This window comes from Hyperolius riggenbachi, unplaced genomic scaffold, assembly GCF_040937935.1.
Source record: "Hyperolius riggenbachi isolate aHypRig1 unplaced genomic scaffold, aHypRig1.pri scaffold_133, whole genome shotgun sequence".
Classification (NCBI taxonomy): Eukaryota; Metazoa; Chordata; class Amphibia; order Anura; family Hyperoliidae; genus Hyperolius; species Hyperolius riggenbachi.
In genome coordinates, this window is record NW_027152349.1 from 135,129 (window position 1) to 148,112 (window position 12,984).

Consider the following 12,984-nt stretch of genomic DNA (forward strand, 5'->3'; position numbering starts at 1 on the left):
GCTTAGCCAACCTTAAAGCGCAAATGAGATTACTCCCATTATCACACACAACCATGCCCGGTTTCAGGTCCAGCGGTGCCAGCCACAAATCCGTCTGTTCCTTTATTCCCCTCCAAATTTCCTCCCCTGTGTGCTGCTTATCCCCAAGGCAAATCAGCTTCAGCAACGCTTGCTGACGCATGCCAACAGCTGTGCTGCACTGCTTCCACGATCCTACTGCTGCTGGGTTAGCGTTTCCGGATGAGGTACAGCTTTGAGATGCGTTGGAGGAGAAGGAGTCAGAGAGGTAGGTGCTGCTGTTGTTATCCAGTGGGAGGGATGGCGGTGCAGCTGTTTGCGGCGTGGGCAACACCCACGCCGTAGCAGGTGAGGAATCGCTGCCAGGCTCCACAAGGTTCACCCAGTGCGCGGTAAGGGAGATGTATCGACCCTGGCCGAACGCACTCGTCCAGGTGTCAGTGGTGAGGTGAACCTTGCAGGCAACGGCATTCTTCAAGCTTCGGGTTATTTTGCTGACCACGTGCTCATGCAACTCAGGCACTGCAGAGCGCGCAAAGTGGTAGTGGCTGGGAACCACCTAACGTGGGATGGCCACTGACATCATGCCCTTGAAGCTGTTTGTCTCCACCACTCGATATGGCAGCATTTCGCAGGCCAGAAGCTTGGCTATGCTGGCTGTTAGTGCCACGGCCCGGGGGTCATTTGCTGGCAATTTCCTCTTGCGCTCAAGCATCTCCGAGACAGACAACTGAACCGTAGGGCTGCACACTGAACGGCTGTTGGTTGTTGTGTTTGATGACTGAGAGACCTCAAGAGCACTATTCCGGAAAGTGACAGTGTCAGCGTCGTCTGATGTTTGTGAATGTTGTTGTGAACCACGCAATGGCTGGACTACTGCTGCTGCTGAGGAGGGTCTGGTGGTGAGTCTGGTGACCCCAAGGGAGGCAGTGTTGCTGCTGGTACCCTGTCCTGGCGGCCACAGAGTGGGATGTTTGGATACCATGTGGCGGGTCATGCTGGTGGTGGAGAGGTTGTTAATATGATTCCCCCTGCTCAGGCAGGTCTTGCACACCTTGCAAATCACCATGGTACCATCCTCACTGCAGTCTTCAAAGAAAGGCCAGACTTTGGAGCACCTGCCTTGCTGGCGATTTCTGTTTGCGCCTCTTTTGCGTCTCACTTGAACTTCCACACTTGTGGTGCCTGAAATTTTGCGCCGCCTACCTTGTGGCACAAGGTGAACTCGTGCAGCAGTGGGTTCTTCAACAGACTCATCTGTGCTGCTACGACGGCGATGTTCTCCTTCACATACAAAATCTGGGTCTCTGTCAACATTGTCCATACCCTCCTCCTCTTCCATCTCCTCAAACTCGTCATATGTGATTGTGGGCCGCCGCCGTGGAGTAGAGCTCCCCACAACAACCTCTGCGCAGCACACTCCAACGTCGTCTTCAAGATCTTCTCGGCCGACCTCCTGCAATTGAAACCCCTCCTGCCCAACTTGCTCTGGGATTTGGGTTTCCGAGTCCTCCTCGGACTCGCCTTGCATTTCAGTGCGCGGTGCATTTCCCACAGTCAATGGTTGTGAATCCGGGCACAAAATTTCTGGCTGTTCCATTGACCTTTGAAAGGTGGAAGTTTGTTGGGCTGGGAATAGCTCCTGCGAATACCCCATTGTGTCCTGAGGAAATTCTTCGGACTGGTTATTTGGCAGTTGTGTGCGTGGTGTCACTGCCGGTTGTGTCAGCTTTGTGCCCACTGGCTCCTTGTAACTGGCTGAGGACTCGGACCTCGTGCGTGATGTGCTGGTGCTGCTTAACCCACTGCTGGATGCTTGAGAGGTCATCCAATTAATTATCTGGTCCTGTTCTTTTGGGTTTGTGAGGGTTGATTTCCTGGACAACATGGGCGGTATTGAGTGGGTTTTCTTTGGTGCTCCACTGTGGCCTGTACGTGAACCGTCAGGGGGAACACCTCTTCCCTTGCCCCTCCCTCTTTCACAGGATTTCTTCTTCATTTCATTTATCCTTAAAGTACACGCTGACTGGCAGCAGTACAGTGGCAGTACAGAAATGCTATACAGTGGCGGGTGAGTGGTGTACTACTATTCCCAGCAGCGACACAGAGCACAATGCTATACAGTGGTGGGTGAGCGGTGTACTACTGTTCCCAGCAGCGACACAGAGCACAATGCTATACAGTGGTGGGTGAGTGGTGTACTACTGTTCCCAGCAGAGACACAGAGTGGCAGTAAACACAATGCTATATAGTGTGGCTGAGCGGTGTACTACTGTTCCCAGCAGCAACACAGAGCACAATGCTATACAGTGGTGGGTGAGTGGTGTACTACTGTTCCCAGCAGAGACACAGAGTGGCAGTAAACACAATGCTATACAGTGTGGCTGAGCGGTGTAATACTGTTCCCAGCAGCGACACAGAGCGCAATGCTATACAGTGGTGGGTGAGCGGTGTACTACTGTTCCCAGCAGAGACACAGAGTGTCAGTAAACACAATGCTATATAGTGTGGGTGAGCGGTGTACTACTATTCCCAGCAGCGACACAGAGCACAATGCTATACAGGGTGAGCGGTGTACTACTGTTCCCAGCAGACACACAGAGTGGCAGTAAACACAATGCTATATAGTGTGGGTGAGCGGTGTACTACTATTCCCAGCAGCGACACAGAGCACAATGCTATACAGGGTGAGCGGTGCACTACTGTTCCCAGCAGACACACAGAGTGGCAGTAAACACAATGCTATATAGTGTGGGTGAGCGGTGTACTACTATCCCCAGCAGCGACACAGAGCACAATGCTATACAGGGTGAGCGGTGTACTACTGTTCCCATCAGACACACAAAGTGGCAGTAAACACAATGCTATATAGTGTGGGTGAGCGGTGTACTACTATTCCCAGCAGCGACACAGAGCACAATGCTATACAGGGTGAGCGGTGCACTACTGTTCCCAGCAGACACACAGAGTGGCAGTAAACACAATGCTATATAGTGTGGGTGAGCGGTGTACTACTATTCCCAGCAGCGACACAGAGCACAATGCTATACAGGGTGAGCGGTGTACTACTGTTCCCAGCAGACACACAGAGTGGCAGTAAACACAATGCTATATAGTGTGGGTGAGCGGTGTACTACTATTCCCAGCAGCGACACAATGACCGGGGGACCCTGGCTAGCCTGGCTGGAGAGAGAACTACCCTGCCTGCCTACCCAAAGCTAAACCCACAGACAAATGGCAGAGAAATGACGTGGATCGGGTATTTATTTACCCGAACCACGTAACCCGTTCGGCCAATCAGAGCGCGTTCGGGTCCGAACCACGTGACCCGTTCGGCCAATCACAGCGCTAGCCGAACGTTCGGGTAACGTTCGGCCATGCGCTCTTAGTTCGGCCATATGGCCGAACAGTTTGGCCGAACACCATCAGGTGTTCTGCAGAACCCGAACAGTGGCGAACACTGTTCGCCCAACACTAGTGTGTACACACTTGAAAGATTAATGAAAGATCTTAGACCAATTTTACCACTTTCCACGTGGTATGAGAGCTTACTCTACACAGTCTTTTCTATTGAACTCCCCATCAGATAAAAATCTTTGCAAGATGCTGCACACAAAGATGCTGTACACATGCAACAGATCAGTATCTGCAAAAGATATGTTCCTGCAAAATTTTCGTTCCTGCAAAATGCGTTCATAGTCTATGATATCTGCATACACACATCCATCTGCAGATCAGATCCACCAGGATGGATCTTCAGATCTGCAGATGATTGTCAGATATGCAGATGAATGTCTGTTAAACAAGGTGTGTATGAGATCTGCAGATATCATAGACTATGAATGCATTTTGCAGGAACAGATCTTTTGCAGGAACAGATCTTTTGCAGATACTGATCTGTTGAATGTGTACAGCATATTTGTGTGCAGCATCTTGCAAAGATTTTTATCTGATGGGGAGATCAGCTCAATAGAATAGACTGTGTAGAGTATGGCTCTCATACTACATGAAAGGTGATAAAATTGGTCTAAGATCTTTCATTAATCCTTCAAGTGTGTATGCAGGGGAGGACTGGGACCTTTTGGCCTGAAGGGAAAACACAAACTAGAGGCCCATTTTCACGGCAGCCCGGGCCCTAAATTACATCACACACGTGCCCCACGTGCTATATGCCAAAAGTCTTATGGGAAATACAGCAAGGACAAATGAGGAACAGCGTGACAGGTAAAGTATAATGCACTGGCAATTGGGGGGGGGCACATAAAACATTTTGCGTTACAATGGCCGGGGTTTCCGTCGCGTTCATTGTTCGTGATTATCACACTGGATCGACCTCATCAGCCCGAGATTGCCCAGCCTCTCAGATCGATACTTTCAACCAATTTCCACCCGAAATCATACAGATATTTTCCCACGGACCTGCAGGAAAGCCTCTGCTCTGCATCATGCTGTTTATATTTACTAACTTGCCCACCCTCTAATTACTCTGTAATTAGGCATTGACTTCCCTCGGCCATTCTAGTGGTTCACATTGCCTTATACAAAAACATGTACCAAGCACTGTACCAGCCCTAAAACATTAAATGAGAGGCAGCCTGGGGGGAAATTTATACCCCTCCCCCCTGGCCAGTCCTCCCCTGTGTGTATGTAGCATAAGTCGCTCCCCACACAGCATCTCTGCCTGCAGGCCGCTTGACTGCCTTCTACGCCACCACCAGGACTCCAGGTGGATTCCTGAATTTTTAAGGCCGCTGCTAGCAGTGGCCGCTATAATAATTTTTCTGGTGCGTGTACATGCCTGCCTAATTTTTATGGCTGCACTGCGGCTGCAACAACACAAAAGGCATGTATATGTGCCAATTCCCCTTCTTGATTGTTACCTTGCCGTGGTGAAGGGGCTTGCATATCACGATGAAGCAATGACCGCCGGCTATATGAGTGTGTCGGGGGGGGGGGGGGGGGGCAAACCAAGATAATAAGGTCGTTGCTTCATTGTGGACAGATGTTTTAAAGCACTTTATGCATGCAATTTAGCAAGCAATGTGATTTCTGCCCTTAAAACGCTGCTGTGCGTCAAAACCAGATTTTTTCCCCGGGACTTTTGGCAAGTTTCCCACTCCCCCATGCAAAAACTCAGGTGTTAGACCCCTTGAAACATATTTTCCATCACTTTTGTGGCCAGCATAAATGTTTGTAGTTTTCAAAGTTTGCCTCCCCATTGAAGTCTATTGTGGTTTGCAAAGTTTGCAGGTTCGCAAACTTTTGCGGAAGTTCGCGTTCGAGGTTTGTGAACCTAAAATCGGAGGTTTGAGCCATCTCTAGCCCCTATAGGGCCCGCTCAGGGCCATTTTGAGGGGCCGGAGGGGGTCGCAGCATGAGGAAAGAGCATGGGCACATATCGGCGGGGAGGGGGGGCAGTCCCCCTTCTCCTTTACCTCGGGCTCTCCCCTCAGCACTCCCCTCCAGCATCTATCAACGGCAGCAGGCTGTGGGCAGGAACACATACCTCCATGCGTTCCACCGCTGGAGGTACCTCTCTCTAAGTGTCTGACGCTACTTCATGTTTAAACAGGAAGTAACGTGAGGCACTTAGAGATGGACCTCTGTGGTGGATGGAGGTATGTGTTCCTGCCCGCTCTGCTGCTGCTGATAGATGCTGGAGGGGAACGCTGAGGGGAGAGCCCGAGGTGAGGGGGGGGGGGAACTGTCCCCCCTCCCCGCTGATGTGTGGCCAAGCTCTCCCCTCTTGCTGCGACCTATCCGGCCCCCCAAAATGGCCCTGAGCGGGCATCCACATTTTTTCAGGGGGGCCTGGTGATTACTGTCTAGTGCCTATTGGTGGCCAGGAAGATTGGTTAAAATGTGGGCAAATTTAAGAGTAAAGCTACATAGTGGCTCCGTGTGTAAACCTGGTGTTGGTGCTCAACATCATCAACAAAATTGCTCTTAACCATGTACAGTAAAGTCCCCAGTAGACTGGCACCAGTGGTGACTTTCTGATGCCACATACATGTGCTTGCCGCTTGCTCGGGAGCATCCACGCAAGAAAGCCCTTCCCCATACTCACCGAGCCTCCAGTGATGTCTTGCAGCTTTCCTCTAACTCCTAGCTTCTGCGCACAGAAGCCGGTGTATTACTTGACTCGCATCAGGTCATGTGACAAGCTGGGAGCTGCGCACAGATGCCTGATGCTGCTAGGAGCCCGCTGGGAGCAAGTGGAAGGCTGCAAGACATCAATGGAGGCTCAGTAAGTATTTAAAAGACTGCAAACACCCCAAAATCAAAGTCCTCATTATCCCTTTAGGCATGCAGGTTAGCCCTCAGGGTAGTCGGGAATTCTGGTTGCCTGAGTTCCGGATAACAGGGACTTTGCTGTGCCTTAGAAATGGTTGAAGACAGTGTGTGTGTGTCTACAAAGGACTGTGGGGCTTATGCACTAAACATTGGTAAAGTTGCCATGCACAGAGAGCTTGTGGCATTTTTACTATTTATTTCACTATATTGCACTATTAGCGAGCATTGCTATGGAGACAAGGATGAGGCTGCTTGAGTAGTGTGCATTAGTCTAACAATGCTTGCATTACCTACATAAGGGAGTTACCTTGTCAATGGTATTAAAGGTAAAATTGGCATACGCTTTCTGTGCACCAAAACTTTATTGATGTTCAGTGCATATGCCCCTATGAAACAACTGGCCAAAAGAAAGAGGGATATGTGTGAGAGATATGGAGGCTGCCATATTTATTTCCTTTTAAACAATGCCAATTGCCCGGCTGTCCTGTTGATTGTCCGGCTGATACATTTATCCATAGACGCTAGAGGTGGGCGAACAGTTTGGCTGTGTTAGCCGAACTGTTCGGGCTGCCCAATCTGTCATTTATCTATGCCTCTTACTACTTCCGGGTCGCAATGACCCGGAGTAGTACGTCTGCGCTGCCCGGCGGAGCGCGTCCTAGCGACGCGCTCCCGTTGCCGGCCACTTTCTGCGCATGTGCGTGACGTCACTCATGACGTCACGCATATGCGCAGAAAGTGCCCGGCAACGGGAGCGCGTCGCTAGGACGCGCTCCGCCGGGCAGCGCAGACGTACTACTCCGGGTCATTGCGACCCGGAAGTAGTAAGAGGCATAGATAAATGACAGATTGGGCAGCCCGAACAGTTCGGCTAACACAGCCAAACTGTTCGCCCATCTCTAATAGACGCTGAACAAGCACACAAATTAGGTGCTCTGACTGAAGTCTGACTGGAATAGCTGCATCATCCTTGTTTCAGGTGGGAGATTCAGACACTACTGTCCAGAAATATGAGCAGGATGCCAGGCAACAATGCATGGTATCAGGAAATGTTGATGCTTGGGGTGAACAGACTATTTGGGTGCCTCATAGGCTCTAATGCAAAGTTCGCAGGTTCGCAAGAAGACATTTGGGCGCCCGATAAATAGCCGGCAATAGGCCACTGTTTACCGAAATTATTCATTTTGAAAATATCATTTTAAAATTTGTTTTGACAATCATTTTGTAATGTATTGTTTTAACTTTTTTTTTATCATGTTGAGAATTCATTTTGAGAATTACGATTTTGTAAATTATCATTTGAAATGAATCTTAGAAATGTATCGCTTTTTTGTATTAAAGCGGTTTAACACCCAGCATTACAACTTTGCTTTAAAAGATTGCTTACAGCTTACAAACTATTATGCCAGATTTTTTTTTAAGCAGAAATTCACTGAATGGGTTAAACATGACATTTTAGTGTTGGATTTAACTAGGAATCCGCATCCGTTCTTATCTGTAGTTACAAAATGTATCTTTATTTGTAATACAAATAGACCTTTGAAAAGCCTGCTGGGGAAGCCCTCTTTGTTCTCTCAGAGCAGTGTTTGTTTGTTACATTGTAGATAGATACATTTGTAACTAAACAAGCAAGCATGAGGAGAATTTCTAGCTAAATGCAGCACTAAAATGTCATGTTTAATCCATTCAGTGAATTTCTGCTAAAAAAAAAAATCTGGCATAATAGTTTATAAGCTGTAAGCAATCTTTTAAAGCAAAGTTGAAATGCTGGGTGTTAGACCACTTTAAGGTTATTTGCAGCAGAAAATTGGGTCTTATGGTGGCCATACATGGTACAATTTTTTTCATACAATCTTACCATTTCTATGTAATATAAGGGAACTGCATAAATTATCCTTTCAGTATATTCACTTAATTTACCCTTATACTACATAGAAATGGTAAGATTGTATGAAAAAAATTATATATGGCCACCATTATGGTTAGGCACTACCAGGGGGGTCTTAGGGTTAGGCACCACCGGGGGGGGGGGGGGGGGGGGACTTGGGGTTAGGCACCACCAGGAGGGGTCTTAGGGTTAGGCACCATCAATGGGGGGGGGGGGGTCTTAGGGTTAGGCACCATCAGGGGGGGTCTTAGGGTTAGGCACCACTGGGGGGGATCTTAGGGTTAGGCACCACCGGAGGGGATCTTAGGGTTAGGTAGCACCGGAGGGGATCTTAGGGTTAGGCACCACCAGGGGGGTTCTTAGGGTTAGGCACCACCAGGAGGGGTCTGGTTAGGCATCGGTAAGGGAAGGGTTCTGTGTGAGAGTAGGGTTAGGTTAAGTAGTAGTAAAATATCTGTAATATTTACCAGCGTTTTACTATGCTTATGACAACGTTTTCCTTGCTATAGACTATATTTTTTCGATTTAGTCTTCACCCGGCACCATTTATATTACCGTTATTTTAACAGTTATTATTCCATCTCAGATAAAGATGAAGAGTTGATAAAAAAAAATATTGTTATAGACAATATTTTGAAATTTCGTCTATACCCCTTTTTTCCTGACACCCTTATTTGATATATGCCAATTCATGCTTGCAGTCACAGGTCTGCTGCACGCTGCTAGAAAACCACCAGGAAAAACTATGACGTCTTTCTCTCCTGCATGCTTATTAACAGTATGTGACCATACATACACCGCATCATGCAGGGCACAGTGAAGGATAAATCATGCTTTCCCTGGCTAATGGGTTCCTGGCTGGAAGTCACAAAACTGACAGGAAAGACTTAAGAGAATGAGGTCATCTCAACCAAGAGTCCAGCATGTATATACATGTGTCCCCTGGGCTGATTTATAGATTCAGCACACTGGATCACTGCTGGAGACAACAAGCTAAACACATGCCATGTCCCCTAGAATATCTTGGTTCTCTTATATTGCAGGCAGCAGCAAGGGGATTTCTGAAGTCATGAACAGCAGGGAGGAAGAAGGAGGAAACAGCTGCATCCCTGCAAGAGGAAGCTGGCAGAGACAGCTGATGCCTCCTGGGCTTGCCTGAAGTGTTCCTTCCATAGAACTACATAAAGGATTTCCATGTGGTTATTATTCATACAGGTTGTGCCTAGCCAGTTAATAATTTTGCTTGTCTTCCTCTCCCAAGATGTTGGTACTGTGGAACCTCTTCTCTAGTCCTGCTTTTTCACCTGCCCAAAGCTCTGTTGATCTCTTCTTTAGCCCTATGTAGGGACAGACACATCATCTACAGTGGCAGCTCCAGCTTCACATGTTTGGGGGAGCATGCACGGCTCAATCACTAGCTGGTGGGGCCCACTGCGGGACAGGACTAGAAAAAAAAAATATACCCAGCAATAATCTATTACAGTATGAAAAACACTGGCACAGATGGAAAACTGATCAGTGGAATGGATCAGTCTTTTAAGGCATCATTTTTCCATCCATGACTCTCTGTTCCATTAGCGCGCAGTCAATGCAACGCATCTGCCAGTCTGGAAAAACTGCTGTAGACCCAAACTTGCAGTCCATTCGGTGGAACAGACTGATTGAAGTGGAGTGATGTGAATGGATCCTATTGATTAACGTAGGCTCCGTTCACCTCCATAATGGTCGGTTCTGTTACGGTCCACTTAATGGAGGGGAGATTGTACAACGGCTGCAATGGGCCAGTACAGCAAAGGACCACATTGGGACTGGGAGCCCAATGTTCTGCATAGCAGCAATTAACAGGCTGAGAAGGGGCAACACAGCAGCTTTATTGATCTCTCCCTTGGCTGCAGTTAGAGCCAGATTAAGACCAAACAGGGCCCCAGGAAGGGCAATGAATTTCCAGCCTCCCAGTTCATCAGTTGAAAGGGTGCTCAAGCAAGTTGAAAGATCTCGGTCCAAGGGGCAATGGGGGATTGCAATTCATTATACTGCCACATAGGCAATTCATTATACTCAGGGATGAGCAGAAACTACACCAGTGCGAATTTACGCATCGTAGTTCGTAGGCGAAGTTTCAAAACTACGCTTACGAATTTACGTGTAGCAAAGTACCGCTACGCGTAGCTTACGCCCGGTATGCGTAGTTAACATGTGTATTGCGAAGTAAACGAAGAATGCGTTACTCACGTCTAATTTTCCGCGTACGATTGTATACTTACAATGTACGCATAGAAGAGTTCTTGTTAGGAACATTCAAAGAGGAATTAAAGTGACTCCGAGCTCAGAGTAAAAATAAAATTTGAACTTACCCGGGGCTTTCTTCATCCCAGCCCTGGTCGGGACGTCCCACGCCGGCCTCCTGGCTCTTCTCCCGGCGGCTGTCCGCATAGCGCGGCAGGCCGGTCCCCCGGGCGACACTGGCGAGTGTCGTGCCTTCTCCTTCCATATACGCCACGAATGACGTCACACGCCGGCCACCGTATTTTTACTCTGAGCTCGGAGTCCCTTTAATGCTGCAATTTTTCAGCATTAAGGCATAAGCGTCCGCATACACTACGCGTAAATGCATATTTTAACACGTAGTCTACGAAATGCTTAGTAAGCGAATATTAAATTTTCAAAGCTGTAGTTTGGTGAAGCATAATTGCGTAAAACTACGCGTAGTTCCAGCGTAGCGAGGTTGGCTGACTACGACCATCCCTTATTATACTGCCACACAGGAATTTTTTCTTTTATCTGCAGGCCATACCAATGTTTCAGACAGCTTTGTGGTCCCAGATACCATAATTAAGCAGCTGAGTTCCCCAGATACCAAAATGTAATAGTCATTGTGCACCCCGGTTAAGTAAATGAAGTAGTCACATGCCTGCAGATAAAATAATTATCTCACTCTCTGCTGCTGACACACTATAAGAGAGCTGCTAGTGTGTGCCTCTTCATTAATAGTCACTGCAGTCCTAGCTGGCCCCGCCTTCTGCACATGGCGCAGTGCCCAGTATGATAAGCTTTCCCTAGGTCTTTGAAAAGCCTAATGTGTAATGTGTGTGTGTGGTGTGTGTGTGTGTGTGTTGTCTGTATAGTATGTATTGTGTGTGAAGGGTGCATGTGGAGTGAGTGAATGAGTGTGAGTGTGCATGTGAATGTGTGTAGATATAGATAGATATATGTGTGTAGTATGTGATTTCTGTGTCCTCTTTCAGATGGCTCTGGGGCCCTTGGCAATTGCCCAGGTTGCCCTTAAAGAGAACCCGAGGTGGGTTTGAAGAATATTATCTGCATACAGAGGCTGGATCTGCCTATACAGCCCAGCCTCTGTTGCTATCCCAAACCCCCCTAAGGTCCCCCTGCACTCTGCAATCCCTCATAAATCACAGCCACGCTGCTGACAAACAGCTTGTCAGAGCTGGCTGTGTTTATCTCTATAGTGTCAGTCTGCTGCTCTCCCCGCCTCCTGCAGAACTCCAGTCCCCGCCTGCATCCCTTCCCTCCCTGCTGATTGGAGGGAAGGGACGGGGGCAGGGACCGGAGCTATGCAGGAGGCGGGGGAGCAGCTGAGACTGACACTACAGATGTAAACACAGCCTCACAGAATGGCTGTGATTTATGAGGGATTGCAGAGTGCAGGGGGACCTTAGTGGGGTTTGGGATAGCAACAGAGGCTGGGCTGTATAGGCAGTAGATTCATAGAAAAGCAGATGGTTGGCACTACAGTAAAATGGCATGCACACATCAGCTGCGGCAACAGGCAGTTTGCACAGGAGGACTACACATACACCTCTTCTTTAAACCTCTTCAGCGTGCTCAAGCAACAACATCAAATGGCAAGCAGACAAAGATAGCAGGGAAGCTGGCACTGCTGCAAGTGTTCAATTTATTGTAGCAAAGATGAGGTGCAAACGTGCAGCATCTTGCAAAAAGTATAGCATGAAAAAACACATACCCTGGTGAGAAGAGGCGTGGAGGATGGTGGGTGCTGGGCACAGGATGCCTGACGGCCGTTTCGCGCTATACAGCGCTTCTACGGAGGCTGCAACCACGGAGGCTGTTTTTTCATGCTATTTTTTTGCTTTTTGCAAGATGCTGCACGTTTGCACCTCATCTTTGCTACAATAAATTGAACACTTGCAGCAGTGCCAGCTTTCCTGCTATCTTTGTCTGCTTGCTGTATAGGCAGACCCAGCCTCTGTATGCAGATAACATTCTTTAAACACACCTCGGGTTCTCTTTAAGGAAGTGGCAGCCCTATGTTGCCCTGTCCCATGCGTACATATTAGAATGCCACCCAGTCAGTTGGGTGCAGGGTGAGTTGATTGATGGCTCACCCTGATGTTTCTATGGATTTAACAAAAATATACTGTCGATGGATCCATGGCCAATTTGTTATCTAAAAGAAGCTGACGGCTGAGTTTTGTACTTTAATTGTACTTAAATTCAAGCCTTTCTCTACCCCTTCTTGTAAAAATTCTAAAATTGTACTAATTTCTGTAGACTGAAGCGTACACTCTGTAAACCGTAAATTAAACATTTTCCTGTACTCCTGGTAAATTAATCTCATATTGCTTTTCTTCTTTAACGGAGTATCTAAAACCAGTGACGTAGCTAAGAAGCTGTGGGCCCCAGTTTAAGTTTTACATTGGGGCCCCCCCAAGCACTCTCTATACATAGTTTATACGGCTCATCAAAACCTGCCAAGGACAACCTCTGTGTCAAAAGTGCAAGAAGGGCATAGGAAACAGTTT

The 12,984-nt window shown here is 48.0% G+C and overlaps 1 protein-coding gene across 1 annotated transcript in view; it reads right to left on the reverse strand.

The window, feature by feature from the left end:
- Window positions 1-12,984, reverse strand: part of LOC137543624 (alpha-1,4-N-acetylglucosaminyltransferase-like) — a 63,918-nt gene that overhangs the window by 25,493 nt on the left and 25,441 nt on the right. The window lies entirely within an intron of this gene.